This window comes from Coturnix japonica, chromosome 2 (genome assembly GCF_001577835.2).
Source record: "Coturnix japonica isolate 7356 chromosome 2, Coturnix japonica 2.1, whole genome shotgun sequence".
Taxonomy (NCBI): domain Eukaryota; kingdom Metazoa; phylum Chordata; class Aves; order Galliformes; family Phasianidae; genus Coturnix; species Coturnix japonica.
In genome coordinates, this window is record NC_029517.1 from 118,387,848 (window position 1) to 118,412,766 (window position 24,919).

Consider the following 24,919-nt stretch of genomic DNA (forward strand, 5'->3'; position numbering starts at 1 on the left):
AGTGGGAGTGCTGGACTGCAGGTTTGAGTTACAGGGGGAGAAGGTGAAGAGAATCTGAATGCTGTTCTCAGGGAGAAGAGTAAAAATAACAGCAGGAATAGAAAACTGAGAAGACTGAGGTGAAATGATGTGAGCCAGGACTGGCCTCTGGCGTATCATTTTCTCAGATCATCAGCAGAATGGCTCAGTAGGAGATACATTTGAAAATCAAGGATTTTACTAGAGCATTCCCAAGTAGTAAGTTGAGAGATTTGCAAAATGCTGTGCTATTCATGGAAACAAGTGCTGTACACACTCTGCATGCAGAGGAATTGTTCCTCTTCTGCTGTCTGATAGGGGCACAGCAGCATAGTGAATATTAGAGTCTTTGTTGCAGTGTAGGAACAAAACACAACTCTACAAATATTTCTGCTGAGCAAGATCGGGAGAAGAAGAGCATCCTGCTTCAGATGGGCGTCTGCCTCTAAGTAATTCATAGTTCACTGTGTGACACAGCAGATGCTGACACCACTTACTCGTTAATGTCCGATTTAGTAATTTTTAGCTGGGTTGGTGATGACACTTGAATACTTAAGCTATAAGAACTTATCCTAGGTATTTTTTCTTAATGATTTCAAGCAATTTGCAAAGGCACTTGATAATGGCTTGGGTAAGAAAGATCCATATATGCTCGTATCTCCTTGTAAAAGCACTTAGATTTGACAAGTTCTGAAGAGATTCCTGAGAGACAGAAAGATGTGGGAATGATGAGGATGACAATGCAGAATTAAAAAAGAAAACCTCTTTTCTTCACTATTATATTAACAGACATACTCAGACCTATGATGGGTAGTCTTCTGCCCTTCCTAGACAATAATGGAGTTCCAAGCTGCATGTTACTCTCCTAAGACTCAGGACCTCTTTTGGTCTCCCAGTTTACCCAGAGCTGCATGGCAGTAAAGGCACAAGCTATTCTGGGAAATTCTCCAGGGACTGCCTACTGCTGCTGCAGAGCTCCAGCTGCAGCCAGAAATGTGTTAGTCCTCTGCTCTCCCAGATCTGAGACTGCACTCAGAAAACTGCCTTTTCTATTTCCTCCACTGTCTGTCTCAAGATCAGTACCTCCAGGCTAAAGTATTACATAATATCCACAGTGTTTTCATCACTTTAAGCAGTTATGTGTGCTGCATAGCTTACAATGTTTTACTGTATGTACTGCCAAGGCTGCAGTTAGACAGGGACTAAAAGGGAATAAAACGTGCATCTCATTGCTGAATGAGAACACAAAACAGAGAGATAATTAGCCAACACAATTCATTCCCTTTTTAATACTATAATCTTCATGACATCATCTTTTGTTTCTTAAAGTACAGCAGTAGAGTTGCCTATGTAATCTTGTCTAATAATCCATCCTGCTTTACGTCAATCTGCATGGAAGATTGCTTCCTTGCTGTCCCTGTATTTGACGCTACTGATGGATAATGTTTCCTTTTCCAGTTCTGCTCACCTACACTTAACTGAACCTTTTCTTTTTGCAGTTTGGTTCAGTTTAGTTTGTGAGAGTCCTCCGGAATATTTCAGAATAAGATGAACTTAGTTGCTTTCATGTTTAGGGAAATAAATTGCAGTTTTTAACATGGTAATCTTGACTTAATGCGTTATTGTGATGTCGTGTCAAGTTATCACTGTGAGGGCACTGCACAATAGTCTCTCCTGAGTGAAAGCTTCTTTAGTTCCAATACTGTAAAGATAGTTTTTGTGAAGCAGAATTTTTCTGCACATATATATATATATATATGTATATATATATATATATATATAAAGCACAGAATTCAGCAAAATTCTGAACTCATGCTGGAGTGTTACAGTTTTAGGCTTTATCATAGGCTTATAAATGTAAAACAATGCGGCCTCGTGTTTATTCTCACTGGTCTTCGGGAAGGCGGAGAATCAAACTGCAGCAGCTCAAGCACATCAGGTGCTCCCATTCACAAATACTCGCAGGGTTTTCAGTCTCTCACTATTCTAGATGGCATTCAGGTTCGAAACACAGCGCTGTGTGAGTGAGATGATGGCTTCTCTCTTAACACATACATCTCCCAGTGTAAATAAAAAACAAATAAACATATTCAAGGCGCTGCCACATTCTCACCGGGCTGCTCCACGCGCGATGAGCCGGAGCCCCATTCATAAAACCGAAGGGATGGATCCCCTGATAAACACGGCAGGAAAGCAGACTCGTACCCTCTCCCGCACTCTACAGACCCGACGTCCGAAGGGTGGGTGGAGGGTGCTACGGCTCTGGGGGACCCCAGTCCCACACCGCGAGGGGGGATCCCGAGCATCGGGACGCCGCCCGCCACCCCGGCAGCGAGACCGGCTCTGTCCCTTTAAGCTCCAGCTGTTCTTTTCTGCGGCTCCTATTTTTAGCTCATCCTCTTGGTAGCATCCAGCTCTGCCCCCTATTTCTCCGCGGCTCCCCCCACCTCCCCCTCGGTGGTAGGTTCCGCGAGGAGTCGGTTCGGGCACTGAGCATGTCCGAATGCGCTCGGCAGCGGCCGCCGCGCCGGGGCTGCGCTCGCCCGCCGCCGGGGACCGTGTGAGTGAGGGGGGCGCGTGTCGCCGCCCGCAAGTAAGTTGGCTGCGGGGCGGGGCGGGGGGCTGCGGCCGCGCAGGATGAGGGGATGGGGGGGGGTTGGAAGGGCTGCCCGGTTCCCCCGTGAGGGGCCCGGCTCCCTGTTCTGCTCCGCAACTTCTTCGGTTGTCTTCGGCCCGCGGCCTGCCGGCGGTTCGGAGCTCCGTGGAGGTGTCCGGCGGCGTTGAGAGGATCCGGGAGGTCGTGGCGAGGCTGGGGGTGCGAGGGGGGGAACGTGCTGGGAGCTGCGGTTCCCCGCAGGTGATGCGCTCCGGGTGCCTTTCAGTTCAGTTCAGCAGGGGTGCAGTATTCCAGTTTATCTCTGGGTAGCAAATAGCGACCCGTGCCCCAAGTTCTTCCCCTCCAAACGCGAGATGTTGCTGTTGGGTTCGATAAGGGCAGTGCTGTCGCTGTCCCTTTCGTAGCAGGTCGGTTCGGCTGCTGCGTGTCTCCGAGCTCGGGGGAGAAGTTCCTCACCGGGTGCTGCCAGCGGCGATGTTTTGCTTCGTCTCCTCTGCTGCCAAAGCAGAGACGCTTCAGGAGCCGCTCTCCTGCTCGCGGGAGTCACGTTGTCGTCTCCGAAGTTGTACTAAAACAGCCAATTAATTAAAATGATTTAGTAACAGGGAGAGGGCGATTTGAGGAGATACGGAACGTTGCCTGTGACAATTGTGCTGCTTGGCAGCTCGCTGGTGGCAGAACTGGGCCAGCCGGGGCCGGTGGGTACCGGGGTGGGGAGTGAGGAGGGGGCACAGCTGCCTTCCTTCACGTCCCGAGCCTCGTGTCGGCTGCTGGCACTCCGGGCACGGCTGCCCTTGTGCGTTGGGTTGAGTGTGATGGAATGCTCGCAGGGACAAAACTGCGTGTGAGCTGAAGTGCCTGCAGGCTGAGCCTCATCGGAATGTAGATGTGTTTTAAAGTAGTTAAAGACCCAGAACCTGCCATCCCTGCTGTGTGTGTGTGTATTCACGGTTCTGGTAATTAGTGTTATTGCGATGTAGACAAGGAGGCTGCTGTGTGGTTGTTTCTGCAACTCTTCCCCTCTCCCTAAGGAAGCAAAAATAAATCCCAAGGCAGCAACCCCTTCCCCCCATGATAATAATTTGGGATTTGATCTGTGGGTTTCTGGAGGCTTGTGAGTAGGCACCATTGGGATCTGACTTGTGCATCAATAAGCTGCTGTCCTGTCAGTTCCATTTTTATGAGTATGCAATAATAGGGGGAAAATTGAATTCTTGAGTAGATGCCTTTTGCTTTCTGCACAGACCATCAGAGAATGCAGCAGGAAAGAACAGCTTGTGCTACCTGTGTTAATGACAGAGGGAGAAATAAAGAGGGAAATTCTTGTAGAATGCAACCCGCAGGTTTTGTTGTTTTTTTTCCTTGTGCTTAGAATAGAGCTGCAATAATAATGGTAGGTAACTTAGAATTGTTAAAAATGTTAGTAGCCTTTAAAGTCTCTGTTACAAAAAAAAATGACTTTCCTTGTGTTTGGGGAGTAATAATTTGTTTGGCATTTGTTTTACATTGACTGTTATGTTGTCTTAATGCTTCTTGTTATGACTCCAGCTCATACTGATTAATAGATGATGTCAGCATTGTAGACAGACAGGTAGGTACTTTCTGAGGGTCAAAGCATATGCAGATAGAATGTGTCCGCATTCTTACACTTTTTGCTACTGTGTCTTTAGAGTCTCAGCTGATTGCTCATCTCTTGTCCAGCCCAACTAATAGAAAATTATTGGGGTAGTAATGGGGTTACATATTAATAGTTGGGAAATGTCTAATTAGCAGCTGCAGTGTTCACCCATTGCTTATTTTTTTCCCTTCAGGCAGAAACACAATAATCTTTTTTCCCCAAGTATTTTTTTTTTTCCCTAAAGGCTTTTATATATCTGTTATTCATTTAATCTAAGTATGTATCTTACTGGTTTTGCTTTTCTTTTTGTAATAATCACAGAATCACAGGATTGTAGGGGTTGGAAGGGACCTCTAGAGATCATGGAGTCCAACCCCCCTGCCAAAGCAGGTTCCCTACAGCACGTCGCACAGGTAGGCGTCCAGTCAGGTCTTGAATATCTCCAGAGAAGGAGACTCCACCACCTCCCTGGGCAGCCTGTTCCAGTGAATAATAAAGGAAATAAAATCTCACCATACAGATGTTCATATGTACTTATCCCCGTAAGATTCTGGAGAGTAACAGAACCGTGGCAAGGAATGTGAAAATGCCATTTTTAGAAAACAAAAAAACCCAACACCTTTAATTATAAACCCCCAAATCCCTATTAATAATGCCTTAGGAAATTTCATAGGTAACTGATTATTCCTCAAGGCTGATAGCTGGAGGCAGTAGTCAGGGATTATCAGAGTTACCTGTCAGCTGTCAGTTCCTTAAAAGGTCTCTTAAATTACTTTTTGTTGATACTACCATAATTTCTTCACCCTGTATGAAGCTACCGTTGTTTCTTAAGTTACTATGGTGAAAATATTCAATTAAGCATTTTACTGGAATGCACTGTGAGGTGACAACCTTGCAGAAGCAGTTATTGCTAACAAGCATGGTTCACTGTTGGGTTAGCATGAGTTGCTGCATGTTCATGAATGGGAGCAAACTCTTCGAAAGGGCTGTCAATAGCAGGACATGGGGAAATGGTTTTAAGTTAAAAGAGGGAAGATTTAGGTTGGATGTTAGGGGGAAGTTCTTGACTAGGAGAGTGGTTAGGCCCTGGAACAGGCTGCCCAGGGAGGTTGTGGATGCCCCGTCCTTGGAGGTGTTCAAGACCAGGTTGGACGGGGCCCTGGGCAACCTGCTCTAGTAAAGGTGTATGTTTGGTGGCCCTGCCAGGCAGGGGGGTTGGAACTACATGATCCTTGAGGTCTCTTCCAACCCGGGTCATTCTGTGATTCTGTGATTCTGTGATTCTGTGAATGGACTCAATTGGAAGATGCTTAAACTTTTGTTTAATCCAGCTGTGTGCTTCAATGTAGGGTGGCTTCCTTGTCAACTGCAACAGGTAATACATCCTTCTTTGATTTGTGAACATTTAATGTTAGGGGCAGAGGGAGAAGTTTTGGTCAGGAAGAGAACTGCGCATGTGCTGGAACTCTTGGGGAAGACTTATGAAAAAGGCATTGCCATCTTCAGCTCATCGGTGTTGTTTTGTGCAGGAGCAGATGCTCACGTGGTGCACTGCAGCAGCGAGCTGTAAATTATGTTTTTATTCTAGCATCTGTTCCTACCAGCTTTACTCAAGATTAAACGTAGAGATGGAGAAGATATCTCCTTGATATCGCAGGAAGTGTCATGGATATGTCAAACGGTTTCTGTCTGTGATAGAAAGTTATTAGAACTTAAGGTCAAAATCTCTCAGATTGTGCGGAGATCTCTGTCACCGAGTAAGCTTATCTTTGGCTGCAGAGTACAATTAGCAAGTTTCTCCTGTATGCCAGATTTCTGTCTGCATCTCACAGGGACATTGGCCTCTCAATCCCCCATTCTTACATTGCTCTATTAAAACAGAGATGGGAATTTTATTTATTTACTTATTTTGCTACCTGTTAAGGGAGGATTTGGAGAGGAAGAAAAAGAGGGGGAAGAAAAAGATAGAGGGAGAATCACACAGAATCACAGAATTGTAGGGGTTGGAAGGGACCTCTAGAGATCATGGAGTCCAACCCCCCTGCCAAAGCAGGTTCCCTACACCACGTCGCACAGGTAGGCGTCCAGGCAGGTCTTGAACTGAGAACAAACTGGAGATTAGTCTCTTTAACTCTTAGGTGACAGGAGGGGAAAGGACCATTCTGCTTCACTTTATTATTCCTCTGGAATACACTGAGGTATCTTTTTAATTTGAGGTTTTCTTATTTTATTGGGAAATCATATGAAGGAAGGGAGGTGAGAGGCAGGAGCAATGCGAAGAGAATCACAGAATCGTAGGGGTTGGAAGGGACCTGTAGAGATCGAGTCCAACCCCCCTGCCAAAGCGGGTTCCCTACACCAGGTTGCACAGGTAGGCGTCCAGGCAGGTCTTGAAGCTCGCTGTATATTCTGATGGAGTTTCTAGTGGTCATGAGCAGACTGTACAAAGGATGGTCCTTTCTGTGGGGGCTGTGTAATACATTTTCCATGTAGTCCCAGGATGGCAAGATGGAAATAAAGGATTCTGAATAGAAGGATGGGAAGGTACACTCTCCTCTTTATTTTCTTTTAGCTGGATCCAGTTGATTTCAGGCCTTAATTGATAAGTTTATGCCAACATGTGTATTTTTGGGACACTTTTATTCTGGGAGGTTTTAGTGTTCTGTATGGTGAGTGTTTTTCTCTCTGGAACATTTTTTTTTTTTAAATACTTTGCTAATAAATCTTTCTGATCAAATGTGAAAGATGAATGAAAGAGGAAATTCTGAACACTAAACAAAGCATTATTTTCTTTCTTAATAATTAGTTGTGATGCACTGCGTAATCAGTTATTGAATAAGTATAGCAATAATAAGCAGTCCTTATAAGATGCATCTCCATTGCCTTCTCATCAGTCTGAATGGCTTTCTAAGTTGCTTATACAAGCTCAAACTAGAACTACTGACTAAAGCAAAACTTTCTTTGGCATTGATAGAAATTTCCTGAAGTAGGAACTTCATGTTTGGTGTTTATTTTTTCTCTAGAAACTGCAAATATGTTGTTATTCAGATACTGTTGTCTACTTACTACGAGTAAGAAATAAGTAGTGTACCTCTTTTTGTTCCAGTTCTGGTGTTTGTATTCTGGAAAAGCAGAAAAGCAAATGCTAGTCTGTACAAGGACTTTAACTGAAGTAGTTAGCAAACCAAGGAGTTTTTAACATAGAATCATAGAACCTTTAGAGTTGGAAGGGATTTCTGAAGGCTATCTAGTTTAACTTCACTGCAGTGAGCAGGGACACCACAGCTAGAGCAGGTTGTGCAGGGCCTGTTCCAGCCTCACCTTGAAAGTCTCTAGGGACAAAGTGGGGATGTAGTTTTATGCAGTATTTATGATTTCTGGAACTACACATTATCTTAGTTGGGTTTTCAGTGGGGTCATTGGCAGAGCTTAAGCTATGTGAACAAAATCAAGACCTATTTTGTGGAAGTTAATAACCTTGGTGTGCGAACAAAAGTCTCAGTCGTATGTGATCCCCTGTATCGTACACATGTTCCTCAGTAATCAGTGGCCAAAGAATGACACTTAGGGTCAGCCTGGAGTATCTCCTGTTCATCTCTGTGACAGCACAGTTGACATCTGCGCAGTCATGGAAGAGTGATAATACATACAGACCATGGAGAGCAAATGTGTGGCACTTCTGTGTCTAACTCTCAGCACCTGAGAGACAAAGTGTTACCCCTACTAGTTGGTTTCATTTTGAAAGGTAGCCCAACCTTTACCGCATCACATGATGCTAGGAGCCATCCTGTCTGTCTTCAGTAGCTGAACATTTCCATTAAAAACAGTCTGGAAAAAAAATGTTAACACCTTCTGTGGCTGCTTAATTTATATGCCTGTTCTGTTCTCATAGATACACTTTGAACTTGCTCTCTAGAAAAAGGAGGAAAAGAATCTGCTATCTCCTCTGCTCCTTTGTGTAAAAAGCTTCTGAGACACATAGACATTAAATGAATTAATAGGTAAAATGTAGTACACTTAAGTATTCCTGTGGATCATAAGTTTCCAGAAGCCTTTACAAAACATGACATGTGTTTGGAGGTAATGCTTTGATACTATAAATATAGGCAGAACTTTTTTTTTCCTAAGGCATAACACAACCAGATTCTATGGAGGCATGTTCTAAAATAACAGCAAACACATCATTAGCTGCTTCTTAATCTAACCATTGCTGTAGAAATGCCTAGTAATAAATCATCTTCCTATTTCATAAATAATGCAGGGCATACTAAAATGTTAGTATTTATAGTCACTTCAGTGAAATTGGATTCACTTTTGAGTTCTTACATTTCCTTTGCTATTTTTAAATTATTAATATTGATATATTTCAGAAATAGATATTTATCTACTATTGATGTAAAAATAATCTGTTCAGTCATCTGTATATCTTGTACTTCAGTTCCAAGGTGCCTTCTGTGTTCAGTTGCACTGGAGAAGCAGGACATCCAGGCTGTTGACATGAGCATGCTCTGAAATGATGATGGATGATTGATACATCCCAGCTTCTCAGCTTCTGAGAAGAAAAGATGTGAGAGTTTTTAAATCCCCCTTAGAGAAGGAAGCAATTCATATCCAAGACTAAAAACAATAGTAACAACAAAACCAGATACAATAGGAATCAAAATACATGTGTTTGTTCCCCTTTTATTTCTACTCAGATCTTATTGTTAATCTCTGTAGGATTTTCCAATGTCTGTATTTTTCTTATTCCCTTCTCCAGGAATCAGGCTGAATACTGATTGCATGGAAATACTGTTACCTAACGCTAATTTATTAGTAGCCTAATCTCAATTCTAGATGAAACTCCCAAGACCTTTGTGGTACTTTCTACTTAAATATTTTTCAAGTAGTTGCACTAATCTTAAATGTAGAGTTGACCGATGGGTAGAAGCCTCACTCATGGCTTGTGCTGACATTAGTGTGTGACCACAATAAAAAAGATTAATCTGTCTTCACATACGCTTTCCACGTGTTAGAAAGGATGATAGTAGCAGGAATTGACTCGTCTGTATGGAATGGATGACTTGAAACTCCTCCCTACACAAGCTGTTATATGGACTTTTTTTTCCATGTTTTTATCTCTTGCTGAGGTCTGCCTTATCTGAGAGCTTTTAATGTGAGTTTATACTTCACCAAGAACTGAATTGCTTAGATACATCTAGAGTGAGAATGGTAGAGTAGTCATGTGAAAGAAATTATGAGGAAAGGTTTAAAGCAGAGCTAATGTTTATTAAAGCTTCAGTGCTCAATTGTCTGCTTATTTTCCAGTGTCCTCCTGTATGCTGCATATACTTTCTGCAGGCTCTCTATGGTGTAGCATGCATTTACTTGTAGAAGGCCACGTGCCTTCAACTGTTTTTACCATAATAGTCTATTTTATGTTTATGAATTAAACTATTAATACAAATTAATCAAATTTCAGGCTTTGATTATAAGACTTTTTTATTATTTTATTTTAGGTGTTCCTGCCATAACAGCTGCTTTACATTCTTTCCCAGTGTAGCCTTACGTTATCTTTAGGATGTCTTGGATCTAAAGCAGTATCAGTGCTGCTGTATGGCACTGTGTCTGAGGGTACCTCCAGGCATAGCTTTCCATTCCCTTGGTCAAAGGTCCCTGAGGGTACAAATTAATTTCATCAATGGTTATGCAGCCACATCTAAGAAGACAGGGTCAAGCTGGACCTATCCAGCATTTGTGCTTAGCTGCTGGCAAGAGTTACAGAATTGGTGACTGAAAAAGTGGGATTTTGGGTATATTGTTTCCGTTGCTAGTGTCCACACAGTACTGTGCCACTGCAGTGTGCCTGAGGTTTAGATGACATTCTGAGGGAGCATCCTAACTGAAATGCTACATTGTAAACTGCTGTCCTTTGGGCTGAGTCTCATGAGAGAGAAAAGGCTTTGGCCTTTGAGCAGCTTAGAACCTGGATGGGCTTTTTGGACAAAATTTTAGGGTTGGTTGCTGTGAAAATCCAAGCAAGGTTGAGATTGTTGAAAAGTAGTGATGGTGATTGGCTTATAGGTTCTTGGGTAGGGCTTAGGTAAGATGAGAATGACATTGGGCAGGGGTGGAAATAAGCAGCCTGTGTCTTGTGACAGTATGCTTTTAGGGAGACTAGATGGAATCACCAATTTCTGATTTCCTACACTATTATTGCGTTTCAGGGAATCTCATTGTTAAGACTATTCCACTTTAGTGTCTTATCACCTCATATCCACTTCTCCCACTTATCACTGTGAATTTAATTACGTACCACAAAGGTCAGAAATACTAGAGCTGAAGCAGCTGTGCAAAATAAGATGGCATTTGAAACAGCATTCCATCTGAGCTGAGTCTCTATGTTTCAAGTATTTATCTGTAAAATAAAGGTAATTCTAGCTGCACGACATAGTATGATATGAAAAGACAAGTTTATATTAGACTTGTGGCATACTCTTATACTGTGGTTATGGTGACCTTGCCCAGGCTCATGGGGAAGCTACTTCATTGCCATTAGGGTACCAGAAATAGCTGAGGAGCCTAAGGCCCTGGGTTGAACAACTAGGATCAGAGCTGAATATGTCAACTGCTTGGTCAGGAAACACCTTCTCACCTGTTCAGTGGGTGAGAGTGAACACCAAATTGGCTCACCTTTATTCTATCACAGTGCTCACATATGTAACTTGACCTGTTTGAGATACTACAAATATACAGTACCACTAAGAAATACCAAGAAATAAATAGTCTGTTTTACCCATCTTCCAGAGTATGTTATAGGGATGTGTCCTAAAAGTAAGGGTGGGTACTGCTGACAGTATCAGGACCCAAGGCAACAGCACAGAGCTGGTTGAAGTCTCTTCACTGAGAGGATGGTGAAGTTCCGGAACAGGCTCCTCAGGGCAATAGTTATGGCACCAATACTGGCAGAATTCAAGAAGCATTTGGACAATACTTCTTGATTTTTAGTTAATACCTTGTGGGGCCAGGAGTTGAACTGATGATCTATGTGGATCCCTTCCAACTGTGGATTCTATGTTTCTGACTATAGCAGAGGCAGAATATAAATCTTTTACTGCTCTTCCTAACTTTTAATTCCCTCAGTCACTTCTGCTAATTTTTGTTTCTTGAATACACAAAAAGACAGAGTTCTTGGAAATGATGTGGCAGCAAGCAGTAGGAATGAATCGTTCAAAGAGAGAGTTGCGTGTCATTCTCTGTGACCTTCTTTTGGGGAACATGGGAGACCAGTGGCTGAAACCCTGGGCTTTCATCAGTTGAAACAAATGAAATTCTGAGGAAATCTGGCAGTTGACGTTAGTAGGAAGGAAATTGTTCCACCTCCGTGAAATGTAAGAAGATTCCTGCCATGTGTTTTAAATTCTTATAGTAACTACCAATTGCTTTCCACTTTCTAATTCTCCTTATCGGTTATTGTAATCGTAACGCACAATGGCGAGAGTACCTGTCTGCTTTGCTCTCTATCTTAATGAGCCCAAGAGGAAGAAAAACAAAAAATAAAACATATTTCTAAGAGTTACTATTCCAAGCCTTGTTCAATAAGTTTGGTTACGTTAGAAAACAATCTTGTGATTTTTATTCTTTTTCAGAAACATCTCTTTATACATGGTAATACCCAGTCATGTTATAGATCAGCTTTCTTTATTAATTTTACAAATGAGTACCTGTACATCAATATATAAATCTTCAGCATAAAAAAGTTAGAGCAGAATTTGACTTTAACTTCTCATGTCAAGCACGCTACCTTTTGTTTTTGCCTAAAGATCTGCAGATTTTTACAATGTGAATTAACTGCTCTTTGCCTAAATGAGCTGGATTTTTTGCTGTGCAGAGTCAAAAACAAAAGTCATCAGCGTGCTTTAATGTATACATGGTAAAGCAATCCCTTCATTTAAGTGCTTGAGTATTAAAATAATTGTAAAGAATGTCTAGGGAGAAAAAAATCTAGAGGCAAGCTTTGTGATGGGTAAACTAATATAAATTGTTCCAGTCTACCGAAATCCAGATTGGGATTGTGAAGCTGGTAGAAGCAGCTTGTAGTTTTCCGGATGCTCGTACCTGACATTTTATACTGCAGTGCTTACACAGTAGCACGACACAAATTTCAGTGCATCAAGCATTCAGTTTCCATGCCAGGATTAAATTACTCAAGTTTGTTTGTAGTTCTGGACTGATGCAATTTTAAACCACTAGTGTTTTGTCATGTATCCTCGCTCAGGAAGTTTCTTGTTCCATTTATAATAAAATTGAATTGTGATGAATTAATGATTGTGACCATTTCTGAGCTGCAGCGCATCTTGAACCATGAAATTTTTTTCCTACTTAAAATACATGTAACTGACTAACTTGAACAACAGCCATTGTTATCTGCTCTTGGTGCAGCGTTATCTTCACAGAAACACCCCTCCAGTAGGCAAAGAAAGATAAAATTTCTTCCAAAGAAAACAGACAGAACATTCTGCTTCTTTAGGCAAGAAATGCAGCATTACTTATATAAAAGCTTCAGTCCATAGACCTTGACGGTGCTGTATCTAAACATACAGCTACTGAGGTGTGCATGAACATTTTTAGGAGAAAAATGAGAAATAATTTTTTTCAGTAGAAGAATACTAAAAAGTAAGTTTTGTTACTTACATACATTAACTGTATTATATATTTTATATGTGGCTCAAGACAGTTTCTCTTCACTCAGTGTGGTCTGGACATGTCAGAAGGTTGAACACCCATGCTTCAGACCATTATAGTTTAGTATTGCTAATAGGCCATGCTGTTAACACTTAAAATAAAGAAATAAATGAAATTAGTGATGCGAAATGTTTGAGACCACTAAGAAAACACTTCAAAAACTATAGTAATGTGTGGGGCCCACTGATATAAGGCATGGCTTGAGTGTGGTTGGTTATAGGTGAGCTGCAAGAAGAATATTTAATTCTGAGTTTAAATTAAAGTATTATCAAGAGTTTGGGACAGAAGTTTACAGAAACACTGGCACAATCTGTTATAAAGTACTATGATGAAATTCATGCTTGTCTTGTCTTGATTGTTTTGTTTTTTTGTTTTTTGGTTTTTTTTTTTCCTCCTTGCACAAGTTATCTGTATTGGAAGTTCTGGTTGAGGTTGTTGTTCTGGTTGATGGTGCTGTTGTTAGACATCGTTACTGTGAATTTATGACCTAAAGTAGTAAAGCCATACAGAACAACAGTGCTTTTTTTTTGTTGAAATTGACACATTTAACTCTAAGAGAAGTGTTGGCTCTGTGGGATCTTGGGTCTAGAACAGAGCCATAGGAGATAGGCTTAGGTTTCATTTTCACATATGGAAGATGATGGATGATTTTCCTTAAATAGCTTTACAAATCAAAGGTTGTGAAAGAGGTTATTCCCATGTTTTAGTGCAGGATCAGGTACACTGCACTGCAAACAGCTTTTAGCCATGTATGGAGCGTGTTTCTACTTCCTGTTCATCAAAAGGGAAATACACATGTGTTTATATTTAATAAAATTAATGCATATTCCTGTTCTCTACCTTCTGGCTTGTTGGTAGTATGGAACTGAGCTGCAATGGACTAGACATGCATTCTAACAAGGGTACTAATCTCTATTACTATTTTAAATGTAATAGCACATAAAAACACCAGGCTTTTTCTGATCCATCACTGCTGATTTTGTGACTTTTACATGTAGTTGACCATTAACCGCTGTTCACTGCAATGGACAGAATGGACACAAACCTATTGTGGATAGAACAATAGAAGATGGTGGAAGAGGGCGATACAAATCCTTAAGTACTTCAGTGACAGATTTAATATTTTGTTCTTCTGTGTGATGACAGGCTGGATGTGGGGAGAAAAATAACTGGCATAAATCATAGAATGGCTTGGGTAGGAAGGGACCTCAGGGATCATCAAGTTCCAACCATAGGTGGAGTTGTCAGCTGGTAGATCAAGTAGTAGATTACATTGCCCCATCCAACCTGGCCTTTAACATCTCCTGGTCGGGATACCCACAGCTTCTCTGAGTGACTTGTTCCAGCACCTGACCTCCGTAAAAAACTTCCCCCGATATCCAATGTGAATCTCCTTTCTTTTAGTTTAAAACAGTTCCCCCTTGGCCTATCGCTATCCATCTGTGAAGTAAGTTGATTTCCCTCCCATTTATAAACCACCTTTAAGTGTTGGAAGGCTGCAATGAGGCCTCCCTTCTTTTTTCCAGGTTGAACAAACCCAGTTCTTTCAGCTTGTCTTCCTAGGAGACGTGCTCCAGCATGTGATTATCTTGACCCTCTTCTGGACCCTCTCCAAAAGCTCCACGTCTTGTCTGTGTCTGGGGCCTCACACTTGGTGACCCTACTCAAATTAAGTTCATAGACAGTAACGTTTTGTGTTACTTCTTTGTTTTGCAACTTTCAAGTAACTTTGATGTGCTTGTCAACAAAATAAACATTGCAGAAACAAAGTATTAATAAAAAAGCTTAGTTCTCTTCCAGCTTCTTTACTTCTTGTTAAAATCCTGTTTGTATTTGGAAAGGAACAATCCTGAAACATTCCAGTTGACAGTTCAGATCTTTTAATTGGTGGTACTGCACGCTGGGTGACCTAATAAATTTGATTGTTGAAATGCTTATTTTCTCTTTAAGGTGTTATTGTTTTACCCTTATTTGTAACAGGAAAGGCAGATTTAGTATTGCAGAGACAATAACATCTCAAATTTCTTGTTTGTAGTCCTTACTTAATGCTCTTAGCATCATGATTTTAATAGATCTGCTCCATAATGTATCAGTACGGGCCAAATTTTTCTCTGTAACTCAGAAGCAGTTATAAAAATAATGATGCAGACAAATGCTTCTCTTATTTGCAAGACTGTAATAGTGAGAGTTAAGTTTTCTGTATAAGTGGAGAACTCTTAAACCTGCACTAATGTTATATAAGTATCCTCTGACAAGTGTTGAAATTGTATTTTAATTATGTGACAGTGCATCTGCTTTTGTCAGTTCCCAATCCTCCCCAAATAGACTTGCATTTGTAGTGTAATAAAGGCAATTTATGCTCTCTTGTATTCTGTTTGGGTAGTGGTGAGGTTGTCACTTTGGAAAGAAAACCCTGTCACTGTCACTTTTCTTATGCCTTGAATCACTTTGCAGGTGCCACTGCTGACTACCACTGGAAAAATGCCTGATGTAGACAGTATGAGATTATGCAGCTGTTACTGCTAGAGGTCTTGATAAATATCTGAAACCGAATAGACAGAGGACCCTACTTGTACACAAATATACAAAACTTGAATTACCTATCAGATGAAGGTGAGAAACAAGTGTGTTCATCCTGCCAGGTGGGAAAACTAGTGTCATTAACTGTAGTTAATGGGGTTAAGATTATACTGTGTGTTTTCTCTGAATTATAAGAAGAGGAGTTGAAATGTTCTATTAAAAAGAAACACTAAACAAATTACAGAATCCTGTCAGGCATTTAAGAGGTAAAGACGCACGAAACTCAGGTACTCGCTTGTGTTCAGCCTGTACCTTTCAGGGTGATGCTTTTCCCCACTTCTGAGTGGAGATCACAGCTAAGAAGGGTAATGAGTTAAGCCCCTCTTGGCTAAAAAAAGAACCTTAGCTTGGTGCTAAGCCTGAGGATGAAGCACATGGAACATCCCCTTCGACTTCCACCTGGAACTGCAGAAGCACGTAAAAACTGATACTGAAGAAGTGAGTAAAAACTACTCTTCTGCTTGGCTGACAGAGACTGAGGGTTCTGCATCCTGAAACCTGCAAAAGTTTTTTTCTGGAGTGGAAGAAATCAAGAAGAGCTTTCCTAGTTCAGAAAAGAATAACTAAGGGTTTTTAAGCTGGTACTTATGGAAAACAGATATTGGAAATCAATGTCTTTGTTCGATTCTGGTCTCAACTCCACACTTGGAACCTTCAAAATCAGACTTCTGAACAGTGGACTGAATGTCCAGTGTCATTTTAATAGCACTTGAGCAAGCAGCACAGTTATTTCTGATATCACTGCATATATGGAGTTGAATATAATAGAAAAAATCCAAGAATCAAATTTTTTAAATTTTTTATTATTATTATTATTTTTTCATCTAGAAGTACTATTTCTGTATGTCCTGATTTCAGTTGGGACAGAGTTGATTTTTCCTTCATGGTGTCAGGTATGATGCTGTGTTTTGGTTTTAAGAGAAAGCCAGTGCTGAAAAAAATACTGATGTTTTAGTTGTTGCTGGGCAATGCCATACAGAGCCAAGGACTGTTTGGTTTCTCAGCTTCTTGTACTGCTCTGTCTGTGAGAAGCACAATGAGTCAGGAGGAGACATAGCCAGACAGCTGACTTAAACTGGCCAGTGGGATATTTCATACCAGATGACATGACATGAGAAAAAACTTGACAATGGTGGGAAGTTGGCTGGAGGAGCTGTTGCTGCTTGAGGGCTGGCTGGGTATCTGTTGGTGGGTAGTGAGCAATTGAGTTGTATATCACTCAGTTTGTAGGTATGTGTATATAATTATCATAACCGTTGTCTTCTTTCCCTCATATTTTATCTTAGTAAATAAGTTTTTATCTCAACCCATGGATTCTATTTTTTCTTTCTTGATTCTCTCTGCCACTCCACTGGGAAGGGGCAGTGAGTGAACAGCTGTGTGGTACTGAGCTGCCTGCTGGGCTAAACCACTAGCACTGTACTAATAATGACTTACAAAAAATAAATTTAGAATATTAAGAAGCAACTAAATACTTCTTAGAACGGAGGTGAGGAAAAGCGTTAATCAACTCCAGCTTTATTAGAAAAATATTAACTGCGTAATTGTCTTTATTAAGAAAGGCATAATTAGATTCAATTTTATTGTTTTTTCATAGTTGAAATGTCCTATGTGAGGATTTATGAATCTTACAACTCTGCAAATGAAAGCTCCAATACAGGCAGCAGATGTAGTTGTTGTTTTTTTTTTCCCCTCTTGTTGATTTTAGGGTATTATCTGCACTCAGAGCTACCTAATCCCAAACCCATTTTACAGTTGAATTACTTCCCATTGTCATGATGTCTTCCCATGAGGTTTCTTTGAGATCTGTCTTTCCAATTACCATTTGCTGTCGTTCAGCACTACTTTCACTTTAATTTTGCAATGCAAATGTCTCCCGGATCCATCACAGTTCATTTCAGCCTCCTATTTCCACACAATTTTCATTCCCCAAAAATATGATTGGTAAAATACACTGAAACGTAGAAAGTATTATCAGGCATCTGATGTTTAGAGTTTGTAGTTTCAAGCTTCTCTGAAAAACCCAAAGAATGAAGCTGATTTTCTTTTGAATTATTGCTGGAATTAAAGCTTTACCAGGAATTTTAAGAAGCTGGGGCTTTGGGAGAATATTCAGAATCATGAATCTCAGAAAGGGTAGTCAGGCCCTGGAATGCACTGCCAAGGGAGGTGGTGGAGTTACCGACCATGGGAGTGTTCAAGAAACATTTGGATGTTGTGTTGAGGGATATGATTTAACTGGGAAGTATTGGTAATGGTTGGACTGGATGATCTTCTGGGCCTTTTCCAACCTTGATAATTCTGTGATTCTGATTCTATGACATTAATTGTTTTCAAAGTAAGAGAACTAAAATACTGCAAGTGAAACGTAATGGCTTGAAAATGTGTCATGCTTTAAGCTTATGTCTTTATCTAACTTTGTAATTAGTTGGAAAGTGGAGAAAGTGGGGCCTGAAAGTTCATCTGCTCCCATCCTCTACAACTTTCTGCATTTGGTTTTCCACAGTGTGCAGTTCCTGCTGATTTCAGGTGCTCGAAACACTTTGTTGCTGAAGCCAGTAAGGGCAGTGTTTAGGACAGCTGTAAACCAGCCAGAAGGACGTATGCCAGAGCAGGGTTCATAAGGCTTAATCTTTTAAGGCGCCATCATTTAATTTCTGTATTAGCTGGCTAATGACTAAATGAGACTTATGCTCCTCCGCTTCCATTTGTCTGCCTTTCAGTATCAGCTCAGAAAATTATTTTCTTAAATCTTTTCAGATACTCTCTGAGTGTATGATTTTTCAGTGTGAGTTTGAAAACTGCAACTTCTGTTGTCAGGTTTTATAAGGGACAGAACATGCAATCGATTCTATCACTGTATTTATTTAAATGTATCTATTATGGGAAAATTAAAAGCAAGGGAATTTGTTCTTTGGTGTTTGGCCACAAAAAATGGTAGATATTAGAAGTATGCTAATGAGCTGAGCAGTTCTTCAGAGCTGTTTTACTCTGATTTATTTGAATCATAGTATATCCCGGGTTGGAAGGGATCCCCAGGGATCATGGAGCCCTGGCTGGAGTCCTGGCGCCACACAGGAACACTCCAAATCCAAACCCTGTATCTGAGGGTGCTGTCCAAATGCTTCCTGAGCTCTGGCATCTTGGGGCCACTGCCCTGTGCAGCCTGTTCCATGCCCACCGCCCTCAGGTGCAGCCCCTTTCCCTCACCCCCAGCCGCCCTTCCCCTGGCACAGCTCCATGCCGTTCCCTCGGGCCCTGTTGCAGTCACACAGAGCTCAGCGCTGCCCTCCGCTCCCTGTCAGGAGCTGCAGCCGCCATCAGGCCTCCATCAGCTCCTCTGCTCTTAGCTGAACAAACCCAGTGGCCTCAGCGCTCCCATACTTCTCGCTGTCCAGACTCTTCCTCTTTGTGGCTCTTTTGGTTGATGTGACTTGCTTCTGACTTTCTCCACTTGTATTCTTAAATTTTCTGTTTTCCTAGCTGTGAGACTTGCATTCTGTTTTGATTGTTCTGTAGTTCTTACCCAATTACTTCCTTGTCAGCGTGGATCATAATTTTTTCTGCAGTATCTTATTTGACAAAGCTAACCTGCATGCTGTTTCATTTCTGAAGTGGTGAATTTTAATTGGTTTTATAATTCAGTTTCTTCTTGAGAGTGACTTTTTGGCATCAGATTTACAAGTCAAGAAGCTTCTTCCTGTGTACAAACAAGTGCAGAGCTCACCTTATGGCCTTTTGTTAGGAACTTTGATAGATTTTATTATTATTATTATTATTTTATTTTCTGGGAGTTATGGAGTCTGTTTTTCAGGGAATGGGCTGACATTGGTATCTGGGGTCATTTGTCATACCATGTCTTTCCAAGTTAATCTTTGCAAGTGCTCAGGGTGAAGAATGTTTACTGCAGCCTAAGGTGTTCAGCTCAGTGCGTTTAGGTATGTGTGGGTCTGATTGTGGCTGCAAGATTTGATTATGCTTTTATCCGTTGCATTGAGAAGAAACTAACCCAAAATGTTGTGCTGGTGCAGCTTGCTTGGAAGTTTTGTTTTGGAGTGACACTGATTGGATTAGAAGTATGTTAAATGAAGAAGGACTTATATTTACGTATGGCAATGTTCTTTTAGAGTTCCATGTCGTATTTGTTGTACTTTGCACTTATCTGTAAGTTAAACATGTTTATCTCTAGTGAGTTACTCTCTTAACATTTCTTTCTTCGTTAAGATCCAGTTAAAATAAAATACTTCCATCTAGATTTCCTGCAAATTGCAAATAGTTGTTTAATATTTAGAAGGTGTTTTTTTTTTTGTTTTTTGTTGGTTTTTTTTTTTAGTTTTAAATTGCAGTTTAATTGTCAGATGAAGCACTGCCGCCTTTCCATATGTAGATTTTGAAAGTAGTTAACTTAGAGTCAGCCTTTTGTGAGCAAATTCTCCCAGTATTTAATATTCTTGTCATATTATAGAGGATCAGTCTGCAGTGTTCTTAGAGGGTATATTTTCTTCTGCTGTCATTAGATTAGTCTTGGGACCTTGTTTTCTAATTACCAAAAGAAGCCCTGCAGCATAATTTTATATAGGGGAGGACAACTGGAAAAAAATGCATGGTTGAGATAAGGCAAAAAAAAAAAAAAGTTCCTCAGCAGCATCTTTGAGATGCTTTAATGAGTTGCAGTTTTTCATTTTGGATTTCACTTTTGTTCATAAGCTATTTAGAATGAAGAAAAGATAAGGTAGGGCCAGTTTTGCAAAAATAATGATCTCTCCTTATCCCTAGCTTTTCCCTGCATTTAGCTGCTGCAGAATGCAGTAGCGTGGCCATAGGCATGTAGAAGTAAAGAAAAACATAAATATTATCAAGAAAAACATGATGAGAGTCAAAATCTGGTACTGTGTAGACTCTGGGTGACCTGTCCTCTTTCATCCCAGTCTCATAGGATGTGATTTAGATTTCCCTTTTCAAGAGTTTTTCCACTAGCCTTTTTTTTTTTTTTCCCCTTCATCTAAGAAATAAGAATTTCTGGCAGGGATGCCTGCTGGGAGCCTCTGAGAGAAACTGTGGGCCCAGAACGTGCTTCTGCTGCAGTGATTACAGATGGCATGCAGGTACCATTACTTGCCATCTGGGCCATTCTGTCTCTTACAGCTTATCTGTCTTTCGTCTTTCTCTTGTACCTCATCTTTCAAATGTGCCAAGTCAAAGTCCAAATGCACTGATCATTTTCTATTTTTTCCCCTGTTTTATCCCTTAGGGACAAGATAGGAAATGTCTTTTGTCACAAACCAGATGATTTAACAATGCTTGTTGGCATTCTCTAACCCATAGACACACTAAGGGCTTAGAAGGTATAGCTAGTATTCAGCTTATTCAAAACCAAAATAGGTGAATTAACTTTTTTTTCTCAGTTTATGTCTACTTGTAGATACTGAGTGTTTCATATCTATCACTTTCTGCCCTTTTAGTTTTAAGGAAGTGTCTCAATTGTATGAAGGGCAATGAGGCTCGTGAAGGGCTTGGAGAATCAGCCCTACGAGGAGAAGCTAAGGAAGCTGGGGCTGTTTAGTCTGGGGAAAAGGAGGCTGAGGGGAGACCTTATCGCCCTCTTCCAGTACTTGAAAGGTTCTTACACTGAGAGTGGGGAAGGTCGCTTCTCACTAGTGACAAGTGACAGGATGAGGGGAAATGGCCTCAAGTTGTGCCAGAGCAAGTTTAGGTTGGATATTAGGAAGAACTTCTTTATAGAAAGGGTAGTTAGGTACTGGAATAGGCTCCCAGGGAGGTGGTTGAATCGCCATCCCTGGTTGTGTTGAAGAGCCGTTTGGATGTGGTACTCAGGGATATGATTTAATGTAGGGTTTTTAGAGTTAGGGTTCTGGTTAGGCTGTGGTTGGACTTGATGATCTTCAAGGTCTTTTCCAACCTGGGTAATTCTATGATTCTATGATTCTATGAATCATATTCAGAGCTGTGCAAAGCAGCATTTGGAGCAAAATGGAATTTCTGGTGGAAGAAAATACTTGTCAGAGTTACTGCTGCAGGGAAGAGATGCCATAGGCCCATTGTGGGGTGGCAGAGAGGCAATCTGGGCAAACTGTTGGTCATGCTGCTGCTTGCTGTGTTCACTTTGTTCTGAGCCGCTCACAGTGAAATACACCACAAACCTAACTAAAGGATGTGCTCAGTTATGTTTAGGCATTTGAAAATGAGGATTCTGTTCAGTCAATGCACTGCTGGACAAAGGGATTTGCATACTTTTTCTTATAGCTGCAGGTTCATGTTAAAATGTATCTTTTCATTCTTTTGAATTCACTGTTACCAAAAGATGAGACTCAGTGATGTATCCAGATAGATGAATTGTGATTTCTATGTGCTTTGTTTAGCAATGGTGTAGACATCTTACTGTAAATTCAGGAAACATGTAGAAAAGCTCTTTCTTAAAGTTACACTGCTGAAAAGAAGGAGCCATTTGTGTTCTCTGGGCACGGGGTTCTTTAGCTATGTCATAGTGATGAACAGAAACTCCAAGTTAATCTGATTTAGTAAGGAGCTTCCAGGATCGCAAGTTAGCAGATTCATAATCTGACTGTTTGTACATACATGCAGTCATTGACCTTGTTTTTTGTGGATGTGCTTCATCACTATAGCTTTAGAAGAGCCTAATTTGTTTTCCCCATTACCTAAATTGCACGAAAACGGAAAAAGGCCTATCTATCATATATTTTTTGTGTAACTGCATTATGCCTCAGCTGAAGGCTGAGTGCTGTTTTCACATTCTTATGCAATGCTTTTAATCCTGAGTGATCAACATCCTTTGAGAATTAGAACATCCAGTATTTTCATTGCTCTTGTTTTCATGGGCGCACAGTTCGCACACACTTGTGCCACTTAGAAACTCCCATTAGAAATAAACTGATTAATAACAAGCTGTATTTGAGGGCTCCCCTGCCAGACCTGTTGTCTTTTTAATACTGTCTATTCTTGTCTTTATTATGCAAAATAAATTGTTTTCCTCGTTTAGCTGACTAAGAAAAGATGAACACAGAACTCTTAAATTCTACCTCTTTAAAGTGATGAATGTTAATTGGATTTCTGGCTAGAAGCTGCCTTGAGAAGCAGTATGACTATAGTGTAATTGCTTGAAAGCAAAACATCTTCAAGGCTGAAGAAACATCAAATAGGTTTGTTTTATAATAGGGTACTTGACAAGAATTAAAATGATTGTTTACTTGCCACAGCAGTAATATTTTGCACTCCTGGTTGCTCGTGTCCTCCATTTTTCTCAGAAAAAGCATCAAATAGCAGTTGAAGAACATCTGAGATGTGGGAACACCCAAAACTTTTCCTCTTTTGAAGTACACTTATACACTTCTTACTTTCTGATATTAAGCTGGCCAAAAGAAAAAGTGTCAGGTCAGGTAATTCAAATCCCATTTTTTCCCAAGAAGATAAGGCCAAATTTCACAGGCTATATCTTTCTGCATTTTCTTAGACCTAGTTTCATGCCCTGTCAGTCCTGGCTGTACTTGTGTCAACAGCGTTACACTCCATCGATGCCGTGATGGTATTTCTGTTACATCTTGTACTGGAAGTCAGATGCCTGGGGGGGGGTTTCATATTTCATGCCACTCAGGGTAGCATTGCTGCACTGTGATGGGATGGTGGTAACCGTGGGTGCGAGCCCTGCTCTTCTCCTGCTTTTTTTCCTTTTGTGTGGCCTTTTGACCTTATGATTTAAAAAAATGTCAAAACCAGAGGCAGGTACTTAGTCACTGTGTTCCATCCTGAAGCACTGGCTGCAGTCAGTTCTCACCACTTACAAAAAAAAGAGTCTATTTACACTCATTTATTTTAACCGTAAGTATACCTGAAGCTAGCTGAACAGCAGATGTCTGGTTAACGCTTGTATCTGAGCAGGTTTTAATTAATTTTATACCCATTGTGCATTTCTTTCTTTCTAGTTCACACACAGAGATTGATAGATAGGCTACTTAATGTAGGAAATTTAAGAGTTTAAAGAAGAGGAGGAACATATTTTTCTGTCTGGAGATTTTTGAGGTAGAGTATTGAACTGTCTCAACCAATGCTTTCCTTGCAGATCCACCCACTTCTAAACAAGACTTCAAGACTTATGGACAGGCTGCAGTCTAGGTCTGCACCTGTGGCAAAGTGAGAACACTTCACCATAATCCCAGTGACATTTCAGGTTTGTGACACCTCCCAGGATCTTGCAGGAGCTGCCATATTTTTTCACCCATTATGGACTCCTGCATCTTACCCAAACAAAAGCCTGGGTCCTGACATTCAGGAGAATTTCACCACTGTGAAGGTGGCGTGCAGAATGGCATCTCCTGGCACATCGCTTTTTGAAACAAGTGGACTGATCTGCAGTGTGCAGCTGAGCAGCTCTGTACCAGCTGAGGCATCTGTCTCCCACTTTCCTGCTGGCTTGGCTGCATGCCTCTTGCCTTCCTGATAACAGCAGAGCCCCACTTTGCTCGAAGAGCCAACCAAGGCTTCTGAATGTGAACTATCAAAGAAGGCATTTTGCGTCTTGCCTTCAGGTGGTTTAGTCTCTCACTGAATCTGTCCTTACTCACTGTAGTTGAGTGCCAAATGCTGCTGTTTAATTCACACTGAACAGCACACTGAAATGCACTGAAAGGTGTGTAACTATTTATAAAGTTAGGAGCAGATCTCTGAGTTGAGTTTCAAAATCTGACTTAATGTGGTCTGAAACAGTTTTAATGAGAAACTGGAAAACAGGCATCTTGCAGACCATTAGCTTTTTAACATAGCCACCCTCTCACTCCAAAATGTTTCTGCTGGAAAATCAGTCAGTTCTCATTTGACTTAAAATACTCTGCTGCTGCCCACTATTCACAGACAGGCTTTGACTCTGAACTACCCTTTTTCCTTCATGAAATTCTTAGATTATCTTATTTTTCCCCAACTAACTGTAGTGACCACCACTCAGGTTAGTTCAGCTTCTCCAGACACTTCAAATAAATTAAAGTAAAACATAAGTTTAGTGACAGAGATAACTGACCTGCTAATAGTAAAAGGAACTGGGAAACAGTTTACAGTGTGTTAAAGTCATGGGTATTTCCTGGGCATATCCACTTCCTATTTTGAGGAAATTAGACCTCAGAAATGGAAGTTAAGGAGAGATCTGTAGGAGAGAGATAAGCAAGCAATCACCAAATGAAATGAAAGTGTGGTGGGAATAAACTTCGTTCACTGAACCTGCATGATACAGAATGGATTTTTTATTTTCTTTTATTTACCTGTGTTCAGGGCTAAAAAGAGAAGCAAGACGTTCTGCTTTCTTCCCTCCTGCTGTTGATGTAAACACTCACTTCCAG

General features: G+C 40.9%; 1 protein-coding gene across 1 annotated transcript in view; it reads left to right on the forward strand.

Moving 5' to 3' along the window:
- Positions 1–2,528: 2,528 nt before the first annotated feature.
- Positions 2,529–24,919, forward strand: part of OXR1 (oxidation resistance 1) — a 226,639-nt gene continuing 204,248 nt past the window's right edge. Inside the window, exon 1 of the mRNA XM_032442874.1 lies at positions 2,529–2,611. The gene's annotated coding sequence lies outside the window, so the exon portion shown is untranslated. The remainder of the gene's footprint in view (positions 2,612–24,919) is intronic.